Genomic DNA, 22,405 nt, shown 5'->3' with positions numbered 1-22,405 from the left:
TATCAATCAATTTATTTGTTCTTTCGTGTCATCACAGTCATTCATGATTTGAAATGCAAATCACACAAAAAATTGTTTATCTAACAGCACTTGTTTGGCAAACGTAATATGCACACAGCGCTTGCTGCTTAATTTATTTTTCTTAAATCTCCAGTATTTTCCACAACAAGTCAAATTTATTCCACACATCTGACTTCCCCTTTACCTCCTGAGAAACCTGTAAACAGTCCCCCGTTTGAGTTTATTTCTCACGTCCTCTGCATGAATTTTTCTGTCACATGTGTTACAATGTTCAGAGTTCGTTATAACCAATTGATTGATGTGATTATGATATACTTTAGGTCAGGCCCTATTGGTCACATGCCACACAGCAGGGAGGTGAGAGACAACAGATGCTAGCCACACAGTCACTCTTGTCTTTTTTTTAACACAGTGCAGCAAGTCTGAGCAAGGCCAGTACAATCCAATCAATTGCGGTCGGACTCCCTCTAGTCATTTGTGTGTCGTAATTATTTCAAACAGTTCGCTTAAAGCATCAGACAAGCTCAGTGCATATAGTTGATTTGATTAAAACAAGGGCTGTCAAACGATTAAAATAATTGTGATTAATTGCATTCAATTCTGTAGTGAATCTCAATTAATCGCTCAAATTTGGTGCTAAATAAAGATTTTTCCATTTTAAAAAAGCTGTGTATTGAGTTATAGGCATGTAGTTAAGCAATACAAAAGTCTCATAACTTACTAATGCTCCCAGCAGGCCTACTAATGCTCCCTCATAAATTCTCTCTCTCTCACACACACACACACACACACACACATACACACACACACAAAATGATTGTTCTCCCAATTACTGACTGGAGGGTTGACTATAAGAAAATAAATGACTGGCTCTATGGATACAAAGAACAAAGAGCATGAACCTGTCCAACAATGTCATGAATTCCACAGAACATAAACCTTTGACCACACACTTCAGTCGTCCTCCAATTTCTTTTCACTGAGCCAGTTGCAAAGACAGACAAGCCTGTTGAAAGTTTTAGATGATAAAGCTGCTCTCGTCTTTTGTACGATATGCCCAGAGAGTGAAAACAACCTCACACAAGGTACTGATGTGGCAGGCGTTGCCAGGTACCTTCGTACACTACAGGCCAGCCTGGTGTGAGGCCAGTCCTCCATTTTGATGCTGGGCTCTGCTTTGTAACGCTCCACACATTTCTCAATGGACTCATCTTCATCAGAGTCATACTCAGAAGAACTCAAAAAGGGCAGCTTTATTCTTTGGTGTTTCTGACTCAGGTTTCTGACTCAGGTTGCTGTTCAGGCCTGTCTTCCTTCAGAAAGTTGCTGACCAAAGCCCACACCCCACCCCTCTCAGGTCTGGGAAGGCACTTCAGGTCCTTAAACCTTGGGAAGAGAGCTATGGCGATCTTCAGCCATGTGAGGTTGGTGTTTTCCTTGCATTACTCCAGGCCTGTTGTGAATGTCAGCTTGAATCTTACCATGTAGGCATGGTCATCATCGGAGCCATCTATCCCCCAAAGGAGATGACATAAAGCAGGTAACACCACTGAGCGGGAAATGTAATTCTCTCCTCCCAGAAGTTCAGCCAAGTACATGCAGTGAAAGGTCATTCAAAATAACTTTCGTCAACTCTCTCGCACACAATTATAACACTAACAGTGAGATAAAGACTATTACCTTCAGGGCTCCAGTAGTGCCTCCAGCTTCTGCAGTTTCTCTAGTTCAGCTGTGGTTGGCATGGTGATGTTGGGTTCTGTGGACTCGCTTTATCATTTCCAGAGTGGAACTCCATCTTGTTGTGACATCTTGTGCGAGTGACTCCTTTAGCCCATTTGCAACTTGCTGTTGTCCTATAGCTCTGCAGCGTTTGGTGGGCTGTGTTTGAAAAGCACAACAATTTTTCGGCATTTGGCTAGGGCATTGGGGAACCCGCTGTTCTGTAGGGATACTGTGATGGACCTTTGGAGACTATGCGCGGTGCAGGGCAGGTGTTCAAAAGGCAGATGTCTCGCAGCTGAAATCATGATCCGTGCACTCTGTGCAAACTGTGGTAACTTTGTTTTCAATGTTCCACTGCTTTGCTAGATCCATGAATTGCCCGGCGCATGTTTCAGCATAGTGCCTCTTTTCTGTCTACATTAAAGCCAGAGCGTGTGAATTCAGCGATGTGGTGCGCAGTAACTCCAAGGTAGTTGTGGTTACTGACCGAAGTCCAGTGGTCTCCCATGAGAGCAACAGCTGTTGCATGTTTCAACTCCTCCGCTTTCATTGCCCTCTCGCTTTCATACAGCTAGTGTATTCTTGTAACGACGGTGGCTCTTGTGGGTAACTCATACGTGGAGACGTTCAATGCTATCCAAATGATATGCCTCATCCGTCTTCCACCACAATGTGGACTGGCCTGCAAGCTGTAGCTATCCACTTGGCTATTGCCTGTGTTAGCTTTGCTGCCCGTCGACTTGTCCATAGGTCTCCGGTTCCCACCTTCTTCTAGCTTAGCCTGCCGAAGATGTCCTCCATTGCTACTAGTAACGTTACTTGTGTAAATGATGAAGAAGACTCGATGTACTTCGGTGATAAAGAAATTCAGCCTTGCAGTAGATGCAAATGACTTTGGTTTTATCCAGAGAGCCACCTGGGAAGGATTTGAAATTGAATGTATAATTTAAAAGCCCATTACTACTGTAGCATTCTCCCATCATTCAGTCATATGAGTAGCTAGCTAGTTAAAGTGGTTGTCAAACTAGCGCATTGGCTGCCAAGGCTTGAATTTGAACTATGGATGGTTCAGGGGGTCAAACTACAGGAGGAAAAATGTGTTAATGGTGTCAAAAAAGGTATGGCATGAAAAATGGGTTAACTTTGACAGCCCTAATTAAAACACATAGGGAAAATGTATGGTAACATACACGTTTAAAAACGGACTACATGTTTAAAAACTCACACTCTGGTGTTCTAAATCAATAAATCAACATGTCGGGAACATTAACTTGATTGACCATGCAGTAGGTCATGTAACTGTTACATGCACTATGCTTTGTGGACCCCACTGGACAGACGTTGCTCTCCCGTTTTGTGATGAAACAAAGGTATGGTTGACTATTCTTCCACGGTGTCTTCTTATTTTCTTAGCCTTAGGCCTATATATCAGTGGCAAGGCATATGAACTAACAGGTTATAGTGCAAACAACGCATTTAAACAATAGGTTGTAATATGGCTTTTTCCCTGGCTTGTCTTCCCTAGCGATTTCACCCACGAACCGCTACTGAACTAAACAGCTAGACATCAAATGCGCATCAAACAACTATATGTAATTATTGAAGAATCCAGTTAATGACCGTATGGATTTAAAAAAAAATTCAATCATATTAAAGTTACTCTTTCTGTTTGAAGCATTGGATTTTGCAATCGTATACATTATTTTGGATATGTGTGCCCATGAAAACGGTTCACACCGTAACATAGGGAGATACGAAATGTTAAGAAGTTACAGTACACTGCCGAGATCGCCATACAAAAAAAAGAATGTAGCAAAATTTGAAATGATGTTTTTTTTACATTGGATAAATTAGAGATTTGTATATCATACACTCCAGATGAGGAACAATGGGAAAGTAATTCTGCTTTGAAAATTGATAAACGTGTAACCCCACTTTTGAGAAAATGGCCATTGAATGTTTTGGTACACCTACTGGAGAGCTCCTCTTTGTCTACACCCATTCAGCATCGTTCACACCATATTAAGCCTTAGTCCCACCAATCTCTTTAAGGATTCATGTGAGACCATGTGGTAAACACACGCTATATCAAATAAAATCAAAGTTTGTCACATGCACAGGATACAGAAGGTGTAAACGGTACAGTGATAGTATTTGCAGACTTGCATAGTAGCAATATCAAAAACAGAAAGTGTCCCCCAAAAAAATATTTTAAAAATATGTTATCGTTATTAGATGACGCTTACCCGACACACTTGTCTAAATTGATGGGTCATGTGAAGGTAATGCTATAACCATCTAGCTAAGTGGATGGGTCCCTATTGTCTAGACATGTACAAATTCATTAAATACAATCAATGGCCGTAAATCACCCCCAGACACACCTGCTAAATTGATGGGTCATGTAATAATCCGTCCGAAGTGGAGTCTTTTGTTTAGACATGCATCTAGCTAAACAAACTGGGATAACCCCAACTCATACTACTACCAATAAAAACATTGTCAAAGCTGTAGTATGAATCTGCAGGTAGCTAAAGCTAACAAACTAGGTACAATGTTAACTAGCGAACATTAGACTATAACTAGAAATGCAAATGGATTTTTGAATTGAATATTATTACTACACAGATCATACACGTAACATTAGCTAGCGAGCCAGCAAGCTAACATTTGCTAGCCAACTAACAGTATGCTTTAACTTGCAATAAAAATGGCTGACAAAATTAGAAACGTATATCTGTAAAATGTAGCTAGACTCTTACCCGTATATATGGATGAACGCTTCACGGGAGACCGGAACCATTTAACTACATGTTGGTTGGCCAGCTTTGTGTGAAGTCACTCCGGTTCACAATGACAATGACATGTGCAGAAAGTAGCCCATCACTTTTCCTACTGATCTGTCAATAGCGCCTGCTAAATTTAGGGCATCAATGAGGAGAAAAATAGCAACTTTTTGGTAGTTTCCGATGGTGTCGTGTCTTGACTATCATTAAATGTGAATACTTATTTTATCAAATCAATTCTCTATGTGTAATTATTATTACGTGATTAAACTAATCATGTCAACTTAATTAACTAGGAAGTCGGGGCACCACGGAAAATGTTGATTTTCAGAAGTATAATTTTCCAAATATAACTTCAGATATTTCTTCAGATATTTCTGTTATGTGTGAAATTTGTTTCTGTATAGTTTAGGTTCAGTTAAGGCAATTGTTGGGGTGATTATCAACTGGGCACAGGAGGCTCCTTCGACTGTCGAGAGAAGGAGCAGAGCGGGCCCTAGTGTCGGGAGAAGGAGCAGAGCGGGCCCTAGTGTCGGGAGAAGGAGCAGAGCGGGCCCTAGTGTCGAGAGAAGGAGAAGAGCGGGCTCTAGTGTCGAGAGAAGGAGCAGAGCAGGCCCTAGTGTCGAGAGAAGGAGCAGAGCAGGCCCTAGTGTCGAGAGAAGGAGCAGAGCAGGCCCTAGTGTCGAGAGAAGGAGCAGAGCAGGCCCTAGTGTCGAGAGAAGGAGCAGAGCAGGCCCTAGTGTCGAGAGAAGGAGCAGAGCAGGCCCTAGTGTCGAGAGAAGGAGCAGAGCAGGCCCTAGTGTCGAGAGAAGGAGCAGAGCAGGCTCTAGTGTCGAGAGAAGGAGCAGAGCAGGCCCTAGTGTCGAGAGAAGGAGCAGAGCAGGCCCTAGTGTCGAGAGAAGGAGCAGAGCAGGCTCTAGTGTCGAGAGAAGGAGCAGAGCAGGCTCTAGTGTCGAGAGAAGGAGCAGAGCAGGCTCTAGTGTCGAGAGAAGGAGCAGAGCAGGCTCTAGTGTCGAGAGAAGGAGCAGAGCAGGCTCTAGTGTCGAGAGAAGGAGCAGAGCAGGCTCTAGTGTCGAGAGAAGGAGCAGAGCAGGCTCTAGTGTCGAGAGAAGGAGCAGAGCAGGCCCTAGTGTCGGGAGAAGGAGCAGAGCAGGCTCTAGTGTCGAGAGAAGGAGAAGAGCAGGCCCTAGTGTCGAGAGGGGCTATGCTGACCGCTCCTGCAGGAGTAATAAAGGCTTAGTGCACTAATTTGTTGGAAGAAATAAATAAACAAAATAAAATTTTTATTGTGATTTATCAGGGGGTGGTTTGATTCCAGGCTCTATCACATCCGGCCGTGATTGGGAGTCCCATAGAGCGGCGCACAATTGGCCCAGCCAAGACAACAGAGGAGTGGCTTCGGTACAAGTCTCTGAATCTCCCTGAGTAGCCAACCAGAGCCCGGACTTTAAGCCGTTACATTTGGAGAAAAAAAATACTAAAAATCTGTTTTTGCTTAGTCATTATGGGGTATTGTGGGCAAATTGGTGATGGGGAAAAAACAATTTAATCCATTTTAGAATAAGGCTGTAACGTAACAAAATGAGGAAAAAGTCAAGGGGTCTGAATACTTTCTGAATGCACTGTATATGGACATTTTTAGATATATATAGGGTAAAGTTTATAATTTCATAACGAGGACATCAATCACTTTCGCTACCTGCACTGCATGGTCGAAGCGGGAGTAGGCCTATATATGGTCGGCATTCAGGTCCAAAAGGCTTCCAATGTTCCCACAAATGTTGTGTTAGTGATTAGAATTAGGGGCTATCTAGCTAGCTAAATTCACTGAGATAGGGAAAAACATTGCATCTAATACAGGCCAGTACCAGTGGTGGAGAATATCAGCATTGTTTGTGCAACAGCTTGTTATTAACACTAGAAACGCTAAAGCAGTCATTTGGACTGCTCATTAATTAATGAATTGTATTACTCTACCACTTTTAAAAAGTCATGCCTGCGCCGTTCCTTCTCCCCCCAGTAGGGACAGTTCCGCTCCTTCTCCCCCCAGTAGGGACTGTTCCGCTCCTTCTCCCCCCAGTAGGGACTGTTCCGCTCCTTCTCCCCCAGTAGGGACTGTTCCGCTCCTTCTCCCCCCAGTAGGGACTGTTCCGCTCCTTCTCCCCCCAGTAGGGACAGTTCCGCTCCTTCTCCCCCCAGTAGGGACAGTTCCGCTCCTTCTCCCCCCAGTAGGGACTGTTCCGCTCCTTCTCCCCCCAGTAGGGACTGTTCCGCTCCTTCTCCCCCCAGTAGGGACAGTTCCGCTCCTTCTCCCCCCAGTAGGGACTGTTCCGCTCCTTCTCCCCCCAGTAGGGACTGTTCCGCTCCTTCTCCCCCCAGTAGGGACAGTTCCGCTCCTTCTCCCCCCAGTAGGGACAGTTCCGCTCCTTCTCCCCCCAGTAGGGACTGTTCCGCTCCTTCTCCCCCCAGTAGGGACTGTTCCGCTCCTTCTCCCCCCAGTAGGGACTGTTCCGCTCCTTCTCCCCCAGTAGGGACTGTTCCGCTCCTTCTCCCCCCAGTAGGGACTGTTCCGCTCCTTCTCCCCCCAGTAGGGACTGTTCCGCTCCTTCTCCCCCCAGTAGGGACTGTTCCGCTCCTTCTCCCCCCAGTAGGGACTGTTCCGCTCCTTCTCCCCCCAGTAGGGACAGTTCCGCTCCTTCTCCCCCCAGTAGGGACTGTTCCGCTCCTTCTCCCCCCAGTAGGGACTGTTCCGCTCCTTCTCCCCCAGTAGGGACTGTTCCGCTCCTTCTCCCCCCAGTAGGGACTGTTCCGCTCCTTCTCCCCCCAGTAGGGACTGTTCCGCTCCTTCTCCCCCCAGTAGGGACTGTTCCGCTCCTTCTCCCCCCAGTAGGGACTGTTCCGATCCTTCTCCCGACGGTTGAAGGCGCCACCCGTGCCCAGTTGATATTCACCCCAATAGTTGCCTCGAAAGTGAACCTACACTATACAGAAATGTATTTCACACATGACAGATTAAATAAATTAAGTATGATGGGGGAGAGAGGGGGGGAGACGAATGGATGCAGACGCTGGATCAGCGTTGCTACAAAATCTGAATGAAAATGACTCCACTGGTGGGGAAGAAATGAATTATGATGACATCTCTGATGGTTATTCTTCTGATTCTGAGCCTCAGCCTGAATCTACACCTGTGAGGCGTAAGCGCAAAAAAGCCAGAACGGTGCACACTGAGCAGGTGCCTGCGCCACCACCAAATAACACGGTGAGACAGGAGAGAGGAAGGGACGGCACTGTTTCCATTGAACAAGTAGGTGACAATGCTGATGGCCGATTAACAGCACAAAATGTCATCACAGAGAGCAGACCCGACATCCCAAGCAAAACAAAATGATCAGCAACGCACTCATCAGAATACGTTGTTTATGTGACATGATCCAACTGATGCCATTGTAGGAAGACACACACCATGTAAGCACGAGTTGACAATCATTTACTATTTCTGACTGCTGTCAGACACATCCATTATATTTCCATTATTGCTTTTGGTGCTTATGATGATGTTAAGGCTACTGATGATTTCATCATTTGACCGTGCGTCTTGGTGGTTGGGGTATTATATATGTTTTGTAGCTATACAAATAAGATGTTACCGCGTTCCAACACATATGCTTTCTGTTTCATAGTTGTAACAAAGGCACTCCATGAATAAATTGATTTAACACTTGAATTAATATATATTTTTTGTTTTTACATAACCTACAGTAACAAACTAATGAAAATGTTATTTTGTTATAAAATATATATATATATATATATATACACAGTGCCTTGCGAAAGTATTCGGCCCCCTTGAACTTTGCGACCTTTTGCCACATTTCAGGCTTCAAACAAAGATATAAAACTGTATTTTTTTGAAGAATCAACAACAAGTGGGACACAATCATGAAGTGGAACGACATTTATTGGATATTTCAAACTTTTTTAACAAATCAAAAACTGAAAAATTGGGCGTGCAAAATTATTCAGCCCCTTTACTTTCAGTGCAGCAAACTCCAGAAGTTCAGTGAGGATCTCTGAATGATCCAATGTTGACCTAAATAAATAAATAAATAAATAAATATATATATATATTCTAATGTTGCCCATGACCTTCATAAACTCAAATTATAATTTTTGAAATGTAGCCTATTAATTACACTTAAATTACACTTAAAATGTTGTAGTCAGAATGACTGCTCATTAACTTGAAGGGGGGGGCGAGGCCCAGTGGTTAGTGTTAATCAGAGGAAAAGGCGATCTATTTAAATTGAATTAGGGTCCCATGAGAAACACTGACAAACACTTTGGTTCCAACTGTCACAAATATCTCCTCCCTTACTTTTTCATTCGTCATGCCAAACAAAATAGCATTCCAAGTGTCCACTCTATTCCAACCATAAAATTATCATTCTATTTCTACGATTCTATTTCTACGATTCCAACAATTTACCAAAGTGTTTTGATGTATAAATCGGAAGTGAAATCTAAAATCCCAATATTTGGTACAAAAATCACATTTTTTGCCCATGTCGTGCAGTCCTAAAGGATAGGCCTATTTAGTTTGGCTAGGCATCTCAGGCTAGACATTCACAGTCAGCCAGCCAAAAGTATAGGAGCTATTCACAAAACCTTCTTCGAGATAGGTGGCGCTCTTTTAATTTTTGGATAAAAAACGTTCCCGTTTTAAACAAGATATTTTGTCACGAAAAGATGCTCGACTTTGCATGTAATTGACAGCTTTGGAAAGAAAACTCTGACGTTTCCAAAACTGCAAAGATATTATCTGTGAGTGCCCCAGAACTAATGCAACAGGCGAAACCAAGATGAAGTTTCATACAGGAAATGCCCCAGATTCTGAAGGCGCTGTGTTCCAATGTCTCCTTATATGGCTGTGAATGCGCCAGGAATGAGCCTGTCCTTTCTGTCGTTTCTCCAAGGTGTCTGCAGCATTGTGACGTATTTGTAGGCATATCATTGTTGGAAGATTGACCATAAGAGACTACATTTACCAGGTGTCCTGTGTCTAAATTATTGCGTAATCTCTAGGTCCATGCGCGTTCCATTTCTTCAGAAGAGAAAGTCAACTGCCATGAAGGATTTATCATCGATCGATATGTGAAAAACACCTTGAGGATTGATTCTAAACATCGTTTGCCATGTTTCTGTCGATATTATGGAGATAATTTGGAAAAAAGTTCACGTTTTAATGACTTAATTTTCGCGTTTTAATGACTTAATTTTCGGGTTTTTTTACCCAAACGTGATGAAAATTGTCAACACAAATAATATTTTTGTAAAAACTGAACATTTGCTATCTAACTGAGTGTCTCCTCATTGAAAACATCTGAAGTTCTTCAAAGGTAAATGATTTTATTTGAATGCTTTTCTGTTTTTTGTGAAAATGTTGCCTGCTGAATGCCAGGCATAATCCTATGCGAGGCTATTAATACTGTTACACAAATGCTTGTTTAGCTATGGTTCAAAAGCATATTTTGAAAATCTGAGATGACAGTGTTGTTAACAAAAGGCTAAGCTTGAGAGCAAATAGATTTATTTAATTTAATTTGCGATTTTCATGAATAGTTAACGTTGCGTTATGCTAATGAGCTTGCGGATAGATTTACATAATCCTGGATACAGGATCCTTTTCAAAAACATTGGTTTTGAGTCGCCTAATTACTGGGGTCTTAAGAAAAGGGTTCCCACAGAACGACCACAGCGAGCCAAACTGCCTTGTGTATTTATACCCTGGCTCCACACAGTGTGCAAACGCCCAGACAGAGGCCACAGAGAGAGTGACTTTAAAACTCATCTAAAAACTGCTCAAAAAGGGGGACCAATTTAGTGGCCTTGCCCTGGAGTCTGCACTGAAATTAGAAGGTTGGGGGTTTGGTCAAGTCATACCAAAGACTTAAAAATGTGACCCGATGTCTCTCTGATTGGGGGCAAGGCCCTACGACAGACTAGTGTACAGTCCTGGGGGTGACTTGTACATCAAGCTGTCTCACACTACATAACCAGGAGATAAGATCCTGCCCAACGGGCCGTTCTACCTCGGACGAGCTTACTGAAGGAGTCCTAAAAGCAGAGCTTCCGTAACCAACCTCACCAACACCCACGGTCTCCTCTCTTCATAGGCTACTGTTACCGTGGCTAACCAAGCCTCGAGGTGGCTCAGTCAGTGAAGACAAACTCCTTACCAGATCTGCGTGCCTAGCGACAATGCCTAGGGCCTGGGCCTGTAGCTTTACTCACCTATTTTTGTGGACAGGGCCTGCCCTATTGTGTAGGCAAAAGACTAAAGGGTCTGCTCTGGAGACTGGATGCTGCTCATAAGACGCATGCAATGTTTTGTACATGAAGCACATCGTTTGGAGACAGAAGGTGTGTTTAACAAACAGCACAGAGTTATCTATTCTCATCCAGCAGCATGAAGATTTAACCCTCATAATTCATTACCACTGAACACTCAGATGGATCCCAAAACACATCCCAGAGGAAAAAAGCCAGAGAGAGGATCCAAATAAACAAGGATAAACGCAGTGTCACATGGGCAATTTAAATGCAAACTCAATACGCTAATGCAACGTGGTAAGAATATTGTTTTATGAATCACAATTCACTGCGCCAAGGCTGCATCCCAAATATATATATATATTGGGCAGATCGAACTCTATTTTGGTGGCCTCTGGTACATTCTAATGGCTTAATGCCATCTGAAATACACAGCTAAATTATTGGATACTTTAAACGACTACCTCCCAGATTGGTAAAATGCATTGTGACAAATGTTTTATTACAATTATTGAAAATGTAGTGTATTAGTTGTTTTGGATATCGCCTAGGCCCACAGTATATGATGAGGGTTGTTTTCTAAGTCAAATTAAACCCGTCTTCCAGATGAAAGTCATATGTACAGTTTTACTGCAAGATATACACTGCAGGTCAAAAGGGAAAGAACACATTCACGGTTGGTTTTTAAACTGTTTTCTACATTGTAGAATTATAGTGAACATCAAAAATATGAAATAACACATCAAATCATGTAGTAACCCAAAAAAAAAGTGTTCAACAAATCCAAATGTTATATTTGAGATTCTTCAAATAGCCACGCTTTGCCTTGATGACAGCTTTGCATTTCAATTAACAGGTGTGGCTTCCTAAAAGTACCAATGTATTAGAATTGATTTCCTTCTTAATGTGTTTGAGCCAATCAGTTGTGTTGTGACAAGGTGGGGGGGGATATACAGAAGACAGCCCTATTTGGTAAAAAAACATCAAGCGCTATGATGAAACTGGCTGTCATGAGGTCCACCACAGGAATGGAAGACCCAGAGTAACATCTGCTGAAGAGGAGAAGTTCATTAGAGTTAACTGCACCTCAGATGCAGCTCAAATAAATGCTTCACAGAGTTCAAGTAAACAGACACACCTCAACATCAACTGTTCAGAGGAGAATGTGTGAGTCAGGCCTTCATGGTTGAATTGCTGCAAAGAAACCACAACTAAAGGACACCAATAATAATAAGAGATTTGCTTGGGGCAAGAAACATGAGCAATGGACATTAGACCGGTGGAAATGTGGTCCTTTGGTCTGGAGTCCAAATTGGAGATTTTTGGTTCCAAACACTGTGTCTTTTTGTGAGATGCGGTGTGGGTAAACGGAGGATCTCCGCATGTGTATTTCCCACCGTAAAGCATGGAGGAGGAGGTGTGATGGTGCTTTGCTGGTGACACTATCTGTGATTTATTTAGAATTCAAGGCACACTTAACCAGCATGGCTACCACAGCATTCTTCAGCGATACGCCATCCCATCTGGTTTGGGCTTAGTGGGACTATCATTCGTTTTTTTCAACAGGACAATGACCCAACACACCTCCAGGCTGTGTAAGAGCTATATTTGACCAAGAAGGAGAGTGATGGAGTGCTGCATCAGATGACCTGGCCTCCACAATCCCCTGACCTCATCCAAAATGACAGGTGTCTGTCCTGTCAATAAATCACTAGGAGACGCATATCGTTCATTCTAAAGGGAGAAGGCTATACAGACTTTTCTGACAAGCAAAATGAAATGAAAAAGATGCATGAAGTGAAGTGGAAAACTCTGCTAACTCCAGTGGGATTAACCCTTCCTAATAGGAATACCTCAGCCATAACAGCCATAACACCATCCCAGGATTACTACATTACTGTACATGGGCCATGGCTAAAAACTCCCACCAGTCATCAACTGTTTACATAATGTGAAATCTGAGCCAATAGGGCTGTTCTAAAGTATTGCACTACATAGGGCAGTGTTTCCCAACCCTGGTCCCAGAGTACCCCCAACAGTACACATTTCTATTGTAACCCTGGACAAGCACACCTGATTCAACTAGTCATCAAGCCCTCAATGAGTTAAATGAGGTGTGTTTGTTTAGGGCTACAACGGAAATGTGTACTGTCAGGGGTACCCGAGGACCAGGTTTGGGAAACACCGACACAGGGAATAGGGTGCCATTTGGGACAGAGCCTGGGTCTGTCTGATTGCCTGCATCTCTTCCAGACAGACTGTTGATCGGAGGACTCCTGATTCGGGTGGCCAGAATGACGGGAAGACGCAGAAGCTCTATTTCTATATAATCCCCATCTAATTCTGAGGAGACAATCAAAAGTAGCCAGGACAAGACACCAGTCTCTTCCAGCAACCTTGAGGCTTTTCAGGTGCCTCTGACAAGTAAACATTTGTATTATTCTTAAAAAGTGGCAATGCATACTTTTTAGGGATTCTTTTCTTATTTTTCTTCCTTCTATAGGCTATTACAACAATTAAATAGAAACTGTCAGTCCTTGAATTTTTTTTTTTTTAAATGTCTTTAAAAGTCTTGAACCCTCTATAGGCTTTGCAAATGAAAGATAAAATCACTTGCTTATTGAAATTATTCACACATCATTCGCTTTCCTGTCCGATCTTGCCGACCTGGCAGAATCATGATTATTTGCACGGAAACACCACTAGTAAAACACACCTGTCTGGCTGGCTGAATTAAAGGGTTGAAATTTATCATATTTTCCCCAGACCTAAAAAATGGTCCCTTGATGTGGTTTAAGCATTGTTGTGGAGTTATAACATCCAATTTTGTCGTTTATCTATTAGGAAGTGTCATTTTGACATCAGTTTTCATTTTGTATTTTTCTTGTGCCAGGGTATCATTTTGGTAACGGAATTGCAAGACAAAGCAACGTTTCTTAAATTTACAGTAGGCAAATAATTTCTCCAAAACTAAATGTGTTGATATTAGTTGGAAGGGTTCTGATGTATGTCTAATACCTTATAAGACTTTTTCTGGTAGATGTTGTCTAAGACGCCTTTTCCATCTGTTTGACTCGAAATCAAAGCCTTTGCTTATTCCTCATTTTTAGGATTGGGAAAAAGGTTGAATTTTTTCAAATAAATGCTTTAATTTCTCAAAATACACTCTTGGCTGTCATTTACACCCAATGTGACATGCTCCTGAGAACTTCACGTTGGTGCTCATGGGTCCTTTTCGATGGAAATGCCCATATAGCATACCTTACAATAATATATTCTCTAAAACAGTACAGTAAAACTACTCTGCAATAAGAGTTGGATTTCTAAACCAGATGAGTTCTCAAATAGCAGCTGCCCAATACCACAATGTCGGATGCGTCGGGATATAAGGTATGGAGAATGATAGAAATAGAATGTTTGACTTTCAAATACTAAATGTTCAGTGAAGGCATATTTAGGTCATTTAAATTATTAACTTTCCTACTAACATTCTAAAAGTTGACAGTGCCAAACAAAATCTTGCCAATCCATCCATTATTCTACCATGAGTGAGTACGATACATGTTTTCCATAATGTACGTTATATGCATATATATTGAACAAAAATATAAACGCAGCGTGTAAAGTGTTGGTTCCATTTTTCAAGAACTGAAATAAGAGATTGCAGAGATGTTCCATATGCACAAAACGCTTATTTCCCTCAAATGTTGTGCACAAATTTATGTACATCCCTGTTAGTGAGCATTTCTACTTTGCCAAGATAATCCATTCACCTGACACATGTGGCATATCAAAAAGCTGATTAACAGCATGAGCATTACACAGATGCACCTTGTGCTGGGGACAATAAAAGGTCACTCAAATTTGCAGTTTTGTCATGCCACAGACGTCTCAAGTTGAGGGAGCATGCAATTGGCATGCTGACTGCAGGAATATCCACCAGAGCTATTGCCAGAGAATTGAAAGCTGTCAACAAAATCGCTTTAGAGAATTTGACAGTACGTCCAACCGGCTTCACAACCACGAGTAACCACGCCAGCTCAGGACCTCCACATCCGGCATCTTCACCTGCGAGTTCATCTGAGACCAGCCAGTTTATGAAACCGAGGAGTATTTCTGTCTGTAATAAAGCCCTTTTGTGGGGAAGAACTCATTCTGATTGGCTGGGCCTGGCTCCCAAGTGGTTGTGCCTAAGCCCTCCCAGGCCCACCCATGGCTGCGCCCTGCCCAGTCATGTGAAATCTGTTGATTATTTATTTAAATAAAATTATTTAACCTTTATTTAAGTTGGCAAGTTAGTTAAGAACAAATTCTTATTTACAATGACGGCCTAATCCGGCCAAACCCGGACGACGCTGAGCCAATTGTGCGCCGCCCTATGGGACTCCCAATCACAGCCAGATGTGAAACAGCCTGGATTCAAACCAGGTATTATAGTGACGCCTCTTGCACAGAGATGCAGTGCCTTAGGGCCTAATGAATTTATTTCAATCGACTGATTTCTTTATATGAACAGTAAAATGTTGAATGTTGTGTTTATATTTTTGTTCAGTATACCTTCGAGCAAAGAACACCATCACAAACAGTGTTTCACCATTTACTGAGTACAAAGACAAATAGCAAGGGTGTCTCAGGCAGTATTCAAAGTACTAAATAGTATCTAAATATAGTGTAACCTACCACTCAATATATCAAGCAGGGCCTGAAACTAACTTTTTGGTCCACCAGCCATTGTGGCAGGTAGATCTATCTACCAGCCACTCTAGTTTTTTCACCAGCCCAGGGATCTCAAGCTGCTGGAGTCGTCAGTGACGGTGGAACTACTGCACAACTTTTTGGAGCTGACGCCGACTCCTGTGGTGGTGCTGGAAGGACTCTTGCTCGACTCCCAAAACACGCTGAAACGAATGCGCACGCATGTGCACACCACCTCATTATTGCAGAGTCCTACTAGGAATACTGCATTTGCATTCTAGCGGACTGACATGAGCATGATGCTGCCCATTTGCTCATCAACTTAGCCTATAAAATACCTATTTTTGTTTGAATACAGAAGGTGATGTGTAGGAACTATAATATTTCAGTGATATTTCTGCTGTGCGCAGCCTTGACAGGTCTCATGGGAGGATGCGGCACACTATGCTGATAAGCCTATTCTTTACCATGTTAAAGCCCTATTTCGGATGCCCTACTTTGTTATCTATAGGACATCAACAGCCAGACAGGATTTCATTAAATAAGCTATATACTCAATACTTTTGGTGCATTTCACAATGTTCAACTTCAATTCACTGGCACTATGAAGAATAGCTTAGCCATACTCATTGATAGCCTAATATATACGTTTGGTGAATTTACGCAACACGAGAAATTGCGAAATACAAATGATCAAAACATGCAATATATTCTATGCGCACAATTCCGACTGTCTGCCCGAACCGCTCTCCCTCGCTGGCTTGCCTTCTCTTCCCCTTGACTATGTAAAACGCTAGTGTGTTTGGTCTTCAGACTGTTGCGTGTAGAATAGCTCAGCCTATTGATAGCCCCGAATTTAGTGAACTTGTGCAAGACATTGGAAGCAAAGAAATTGCGAGATATCGCAATGCTGTAGCCTATACATCTTTATGATAACCGATGCAAGGTTCTGACTGTCTGCCTGGTGGCCGACATGCCTAGCTATGCCTGGCTGTGCCGCTCCCCTCTCTCGTTAGCTCGATCTTTCTTTGCTGTGAAAGACGCAAGAGTTTGTGTTCTTGAAGAACCCACGGCAACTTGTTTCCTCCGTAGCAAAACCACTGAATCTTAGGAGTCGATTCTTGTAGAGTTGACTCCCCACCACTAAACATCGAGAGATAATCTGATTAGTAACCTGGCAGTTGAAGCAAACTCAAACATTGAAAAAGGTTGAAAAACAACCTAGCTGGTGAACAAAATGTAAATAGTTAAGAAACACAAGAATAAAGTCCCACTAGTAGACTTAAGTCAAATATACCAACTTTTCCGACTGTGCGCAGAGCTTCTAAAAAATGTATCTTCGGCATCCCCAGCCAGACAGTGTCACGCAAGGTGGGATATATTTGGATTCATAGCGCTGTGTGATTAGCTACCAGCTATGAAACAAAACAACAGAAACACATTGCTATAAAATGTGCTCATACTTGACAACTATTTTTATTCACAAATGTGAGTGAAAGAAACGCTTGCACTGTGGAACACAGGAGGATGGAGGCACATTAGTTGGGGAGGACAGGCTCGTGGTAACAACTGGGGTTATTGGAATGTATCAAACGCATCAAACACATGGTTTGATAACATTCCAGACATTACCTCCTACTGGCAGGTGTTCATTTTAGGCCTTGATATCATGTGCCGTGGAGGGCACAATCTAACCCAAAGTCCAGAAATGAGAGCTTCCAAAAATGCCAAAAGCCTGGGCCTCTGGAGACTGAACTGTCAACAAGGTATGCTTCACTATTCCCCCTTCTCTCAAGGAGCATGTGTGTGCCAAGACCCATAGGCTTCTCTCAAGGAGCATGTGTGTGCCAAGACCCATAGGCTTCTCTCAAGGAGCATGTGTGTGCCAAGACCCATAGGCTTCTCTCAAGGAGCATGTGTGTGCCAAGACCCATAGGCTTCTCTCAAGGAGCATGTGTGTGCCAAGACCCATAGGCTTCTCTCAAGGAGCATGTGTGTGCCAAGACCCATAGGCTTCTCTCAAGGAGCATGTGTGTGCCAAGACCCATAGGCTTCTCTCAAGGAGCATGTGTGTGCCAAGACCCATAGGCTTCTCTCAAGGAGCATGTGTGTGCCAAGACCCATAGGCTTCTCTCAAGGAGCATGTTTGTGCCAAGACCCATAGGCTTCTCTCAAGGAGCATGTGTGTGCCAAGACCCATAGGCTTCTCTCAAGGAGCATGTGTGTGCCAAGACCCATAGGCTTCTCGAAAGGATCCCACCCTGGTCACCAATGCATCTGACCGAGACAAGTGCCTTAGCAGAACACAATAGAAAGCTTGTGTGGTCCAGAGACGAGAACTCTCATCTACGTCAAAAGCCTGGGCTCCTGACGGGGAGAGTAGAATTGTCACCACTGCATGTTACAGTAAAATAATTTGTCACCAGTCGAACTGATTCTACATTGAATGGATTGTCCGAGATGCTCAAACAAGCATGTCTGTAGTTGGTGTTCTTCAACTCTAAAACGCACTAGACTGAGTAAGACAAAACCCACAAACAAAAGACAACAGGCAAATGCATATGCGGTCCCAATGTCTAAATAGTGACTGCAGGGCTAGTTGAAACTGCAGGTAGGATTGTTCTCCTCACAGGTGAGTGATTCAGCCCATGGTTGGTGAATAGCACTTGGTTGATCTCTGGGAGCAGGACACGGGAGAGCTGAATAGATCATGAGAGACAAAAGTGATAATCAAATAAAATTATCGCAGCAAAATAATTAGTTTGAGCTAGAAAATTAACATCCCGACAGTCTGAGGCAGGGAGCTCTGCAATCATCCTACTCAAACTATTGTCAAGGATAATGTGGCATTTCTTATTTGTCAGTATGAATGAAATGAGTGGGTCCTGCCTTGATGACTGTATTACCTTTACACTACTGGTCCTACAGATTTTTATGGTCTTAAAAGGATCGGACCCTTTTTTTCAATTTTCACCTAAAATGACATACCCAAATCTAACTGCCTGTAGCTCAGGCATTGAAGCAAGGACTTGCATATTCTTGATACCATTTGAAAGGACACACTTTGAAGTTTGTGGAAATGTGAAATGAATGTAGGAGAATATAATACATGAGATCTGGTAAAAGATAGTACCAAGAAAAAAAACACATTCTTGTCATCTTTGAAATGCAAGAGAAAGGCCATAATGTACTGTTCCAACCCAGGCGCAATTTAGATTTTGGCCACTAGATGACAGCAGTGTATGTGCAAAGTTTTAGACTGATCCAATGTACCATTGCATATTTGTTCAAAATGTTGTATCAAGACTGCCCAAATGTGCCTAATTGGTTTATTAATACATTTTCAAGTTCATAACTCTCTCCTCAAACAATAGCATGGTATTATTTCACTGTAATAGTTACTGTAAAGTGGACAGTGCAGTTAGATTAACAAGAATGTAAGCTTTCTGCCCATATCAGATGTCTATGTCCTGGGAATATTTACAACCTCATGCTAATCACATTAGCCTACGTTAGCTCAACCATCCCACGAGGGGGGATCGGTGTGTGTCCCGTTTCTTGTCCCGGAATGGCAAGCTAATTCGTGATGAAGCTATCTGCTTCTGCTAGCTATTAACAGACCTACTTGTAACTAAATAGCAAGCTAGTTACATTACGAAGGTTTCTGTGTTCTAAGTTGGGGGTCATTTTACAGCTCGCATTGATGGTATCACGTTTCTATAAACTAAAAAGTTAACTAGATTACAAATAAATAAGACTACCAGATAGCAGTTGGTCTGACTGATCTCTCTCGAGCCGTCGCCAGCTGTCTACTACCTTTGGCATGGATAACATGATTGCCAGACGTGATCAGCAGAGATAGTACACAAGTTTGGATTGGTTTACAGTTTAGTACTCGACTGCATTTGCCTGTCCAGTTAGCGAACAAAACAAGTATTATTTCGTCGCAAGAATTGACTTTGCCAACAAACAGAAATATGCTCAGAAGAAATAAATATACACAATGTAAAAAGCAGCTCCTCCCTCGATAGATCATCTCAGCCCAACACCACAGGTGTGTGTGGCAATGCACTGCCATTTGGCACGCAGCATGTTGGCAGTACTTGCTGGGACTTGTCGTGCAGTGTATCACAGGCGGTATGAAAGCGGGACAAAATGAATTGACAAACCAAATCATTGCAAGGGCCGGATAGAGATGTGTCAGGCATTGTGTTTGACACAGTGCCTTAAGGGATAGTGTGACATTTTGGCAATTAAGCCCTTTTTTTTCTTTACCCAATCAGACGAACTCATGGATACCATGGATACCATCTCTGCGTGGAGTTAAGGTAGTTTCTGGAACCATTGCCAACTAGTGTTAGTGCAATGACTGGAAGTCTACAGCAACAGCTAGCATGGTAATTGCCAAAATGTCACATTATCCCTTTACCACTTCTGGTTTTGAGCTGTCTGCTCACTACAGAGCGCTAATACCCACTGAGGCACAGAACTGCATTTGAAATGCCATTTCTGGTTTCTGTGATAATGAGGTCCTTTAGTACACGCCCTATGTTCCTCCAGGAACAAAGATGGCATAAGTACAATGAGGTGTTGGATGGGATAGGATTGGGAGGGGCAGTTTCAATGGCACTGACTGAATACAAAGTGTCACTAGCTACAGGACAGAAGTCAGGCCGAGTTAGGAGTGATGGTTTGCATCCCAAATGGCACCCTATTCCCAATATAGTGCACTACTTTTGACGAGGGCCCGGTGTTTTCATCTAATGAGCTACATGGACTGGAATGGAGAATGTGCCACTGTCAGCACGCCACTTAGCTACTCTCCCTCCCTCACAGATAATAAGGCATTGACTGAGGAAGTAACATCGACATCAGCTACTTTTACTGAAGGTTATTTCAATAGGCCTACACACTTGACTGCTGCTGTACTGCTGTTTAAGATGCCTTTATTTTAGAACCTGTCAATGATGCTGCATTCACTTATTTACAGAATGGAAAGAGACAGACACCAAGGTAAGGAGATATAAAAGAACTTGAAAACTAACACCGGGATTATTGAGGAAACCTTCAAGGGTAAAAGAAGACACAGATCCTGGACTAAAATACACAGAGGGCATGGTGATGCTATTGCAATGCTGTAACTAATCTTGTCCCAGGCCAGCCCCACTCTAGCAATTGAGGCTGGAGATGAGGTTATGCTGTAATCAGGGCAATTCCACAGTAACAGATTGATGCTGAGACTCCGATTTTTTCCACTTTAAAATGGCAAAACAAAAAACAATGATTGCAAAGTTAAACAGCTGTATTTACAAGGACTACTTCAAACAATTTCCACAGAACACTTTATAAAAAAACAATCACCCTGCAAATGCAAAGTTTGGTAACAGAATGAAGGTCAGTGCCAATGCATAGCTTCCTGGAATATTTCTGCCTCTCTTCTCGCAACCTAGTCTCAGAGCAAAACGTAATATATTTGACTAAATCCATGCCACATCATTTAATATATGTTACTTTACGTTGGCATTACACTGGCCTACTAAAGTTATAGTGGTCATACAATATAATACAAGTTGTATGACATAGTATCCTATGTCTGGATCACATTTGACCCGTTTAGCATGATATATTATGTTTGACTGCTTTAGTATATAGTAAGTTAGAAACTAACCTTAACCCTTGAATCTAACATCCTAAGTTCCTAATTAGCTAAAAAAAAAATTGACCTTTGAGGTATACGCCCAACCAACCACCCTCCTTTCATTTTTGCCTTACTAAGCAACCTACTGTCCATACCAAACAAACTTATTTGAGTGTCTCGCATTTATTTAACGTGTTATTTGAGTGTCTCTGATTTACATTTATGTAACGTGTAGTCAATGTAATGCAACCTAACAGAAGTAACAGTGTACTAAAGTAAGTGACACGGATTTTTAGTAAAATATAATAGGTTTTGCTCTGAGACCAGGCTGCATTTCTCCATAGGTAACTACAGCTAGCTAGGTGGTGTAAGGGGAAACGAGTCTCAACATTCTCATTTTCACATTCCAGGGCACGAAATAAGCAACTCTACCTGGTTTGTGTTTACCTCCTATGTACATGGTCAATATTTCCAAGCTCTCACCTAACCAGTAATTTACTTGTCGACAATCTAATGACCAGTGTCTTGTGCCGTGAAACGGCGTCAAAACAGGTTGATTCTAACTCCAGAAAATTGGGTAATTTTCCTAGCTGAAAACAAATACATTTGTGGAAAGACGCACTAACATTAACTATGGTTGCTAAATAAGACCTTTTACTATATCCTGGGAAAAGACACAAATCAGACTTGACATACCTTTTCTTCTGGCGGTGATAATCCTTGTTTTGTAAAACTAAGCACTTGTGATGAGGGTAAAACGTTAATTCCATAAACTTTTCTTCCTTCACCTCCCCGTCAGCCCAACACTGAAGTCACACCACTGGTAGCAGCACAACACACATTTTCTCCACCTCGTTTCCACTTCTCCCTGACGTTCCCGCTGTTGCTCGCTCCCGCTTTTGCCTGCCTGCAAACTTCGCTACCACTCAAGACAGCCCGCAACCTTTTTTCGAGGGAGAGAGCAGTGATGGGGTACTGCCACCTTGTGGCTGACGGGAAAACGTCTCCAAACACCTGTAGTCGCAGCCTGGTCTCATAGACTAGACGTAACATAATAGACGTAACATAGTCTATTTAACACCAGGACACTCAAATTAATATATGTTACCTTTGGTAGGGTTATGTAAGATAGATGGTTACTTAAGGCAAAAACAAAAGTAGGGTGGCTCTGCATTTAGCCGAAAGTTTGTGAGTTTGAATCTTGAATCAA

General features: G+C 42.5%; 1 protein-coding gene across 5 annotated transcripts in view; it reads right to left on the bottom strand.

The window, feature by feature from the left end:
• Positions 1-22,152, bottom strand: part of LOC118394930 (rho GTPase-activating protein 12-like) — a 232,701-nt gene extending 210,549 nt beyond the window's left edge. For 2 of the 5 annotated variants that reach the window (XM_052464086.1, XM_052464087.1), the window contains exon 1: positions 21,892-22,150. The gene's annotated coding sequence lies outside the window, so the exon portion shown is untranslated. Of the gene's footprint in view, positions 1-21,891 lie in introns of all 5 variants that reach the window. The other 3 variants (XM_052464088.1, XM_052464090.1, XM_052464089.1) reach the window with 3 other exon arrangements.
• Positions 22,153-22,405: the final 253 nt, after the last annotated feature.

The sequence above is a fragment of the Oncorhynchus keta genome, chromosome 15, assembly GCF_023373465.1.
Source record: "Oncorhynchus keta strain PuntledgeMale-10-30-2019 chromosome 15, Oket_V2, whole genome shotgun sequence".
In the NCBI taxonomy this organism is placed as follows: domain Eukaryota; kingdom Metazoa; phylum Chordata; class Actinopteri; order Salmoniformes; family Salmonidae; genus Oncorhynchus; species Oncorhynchus keta.
The sequence above is the reverse complement of the archived record's forward strand: the minus strand, read 5'-3'. Positions and strand labels throughout refer to the sequence as shown.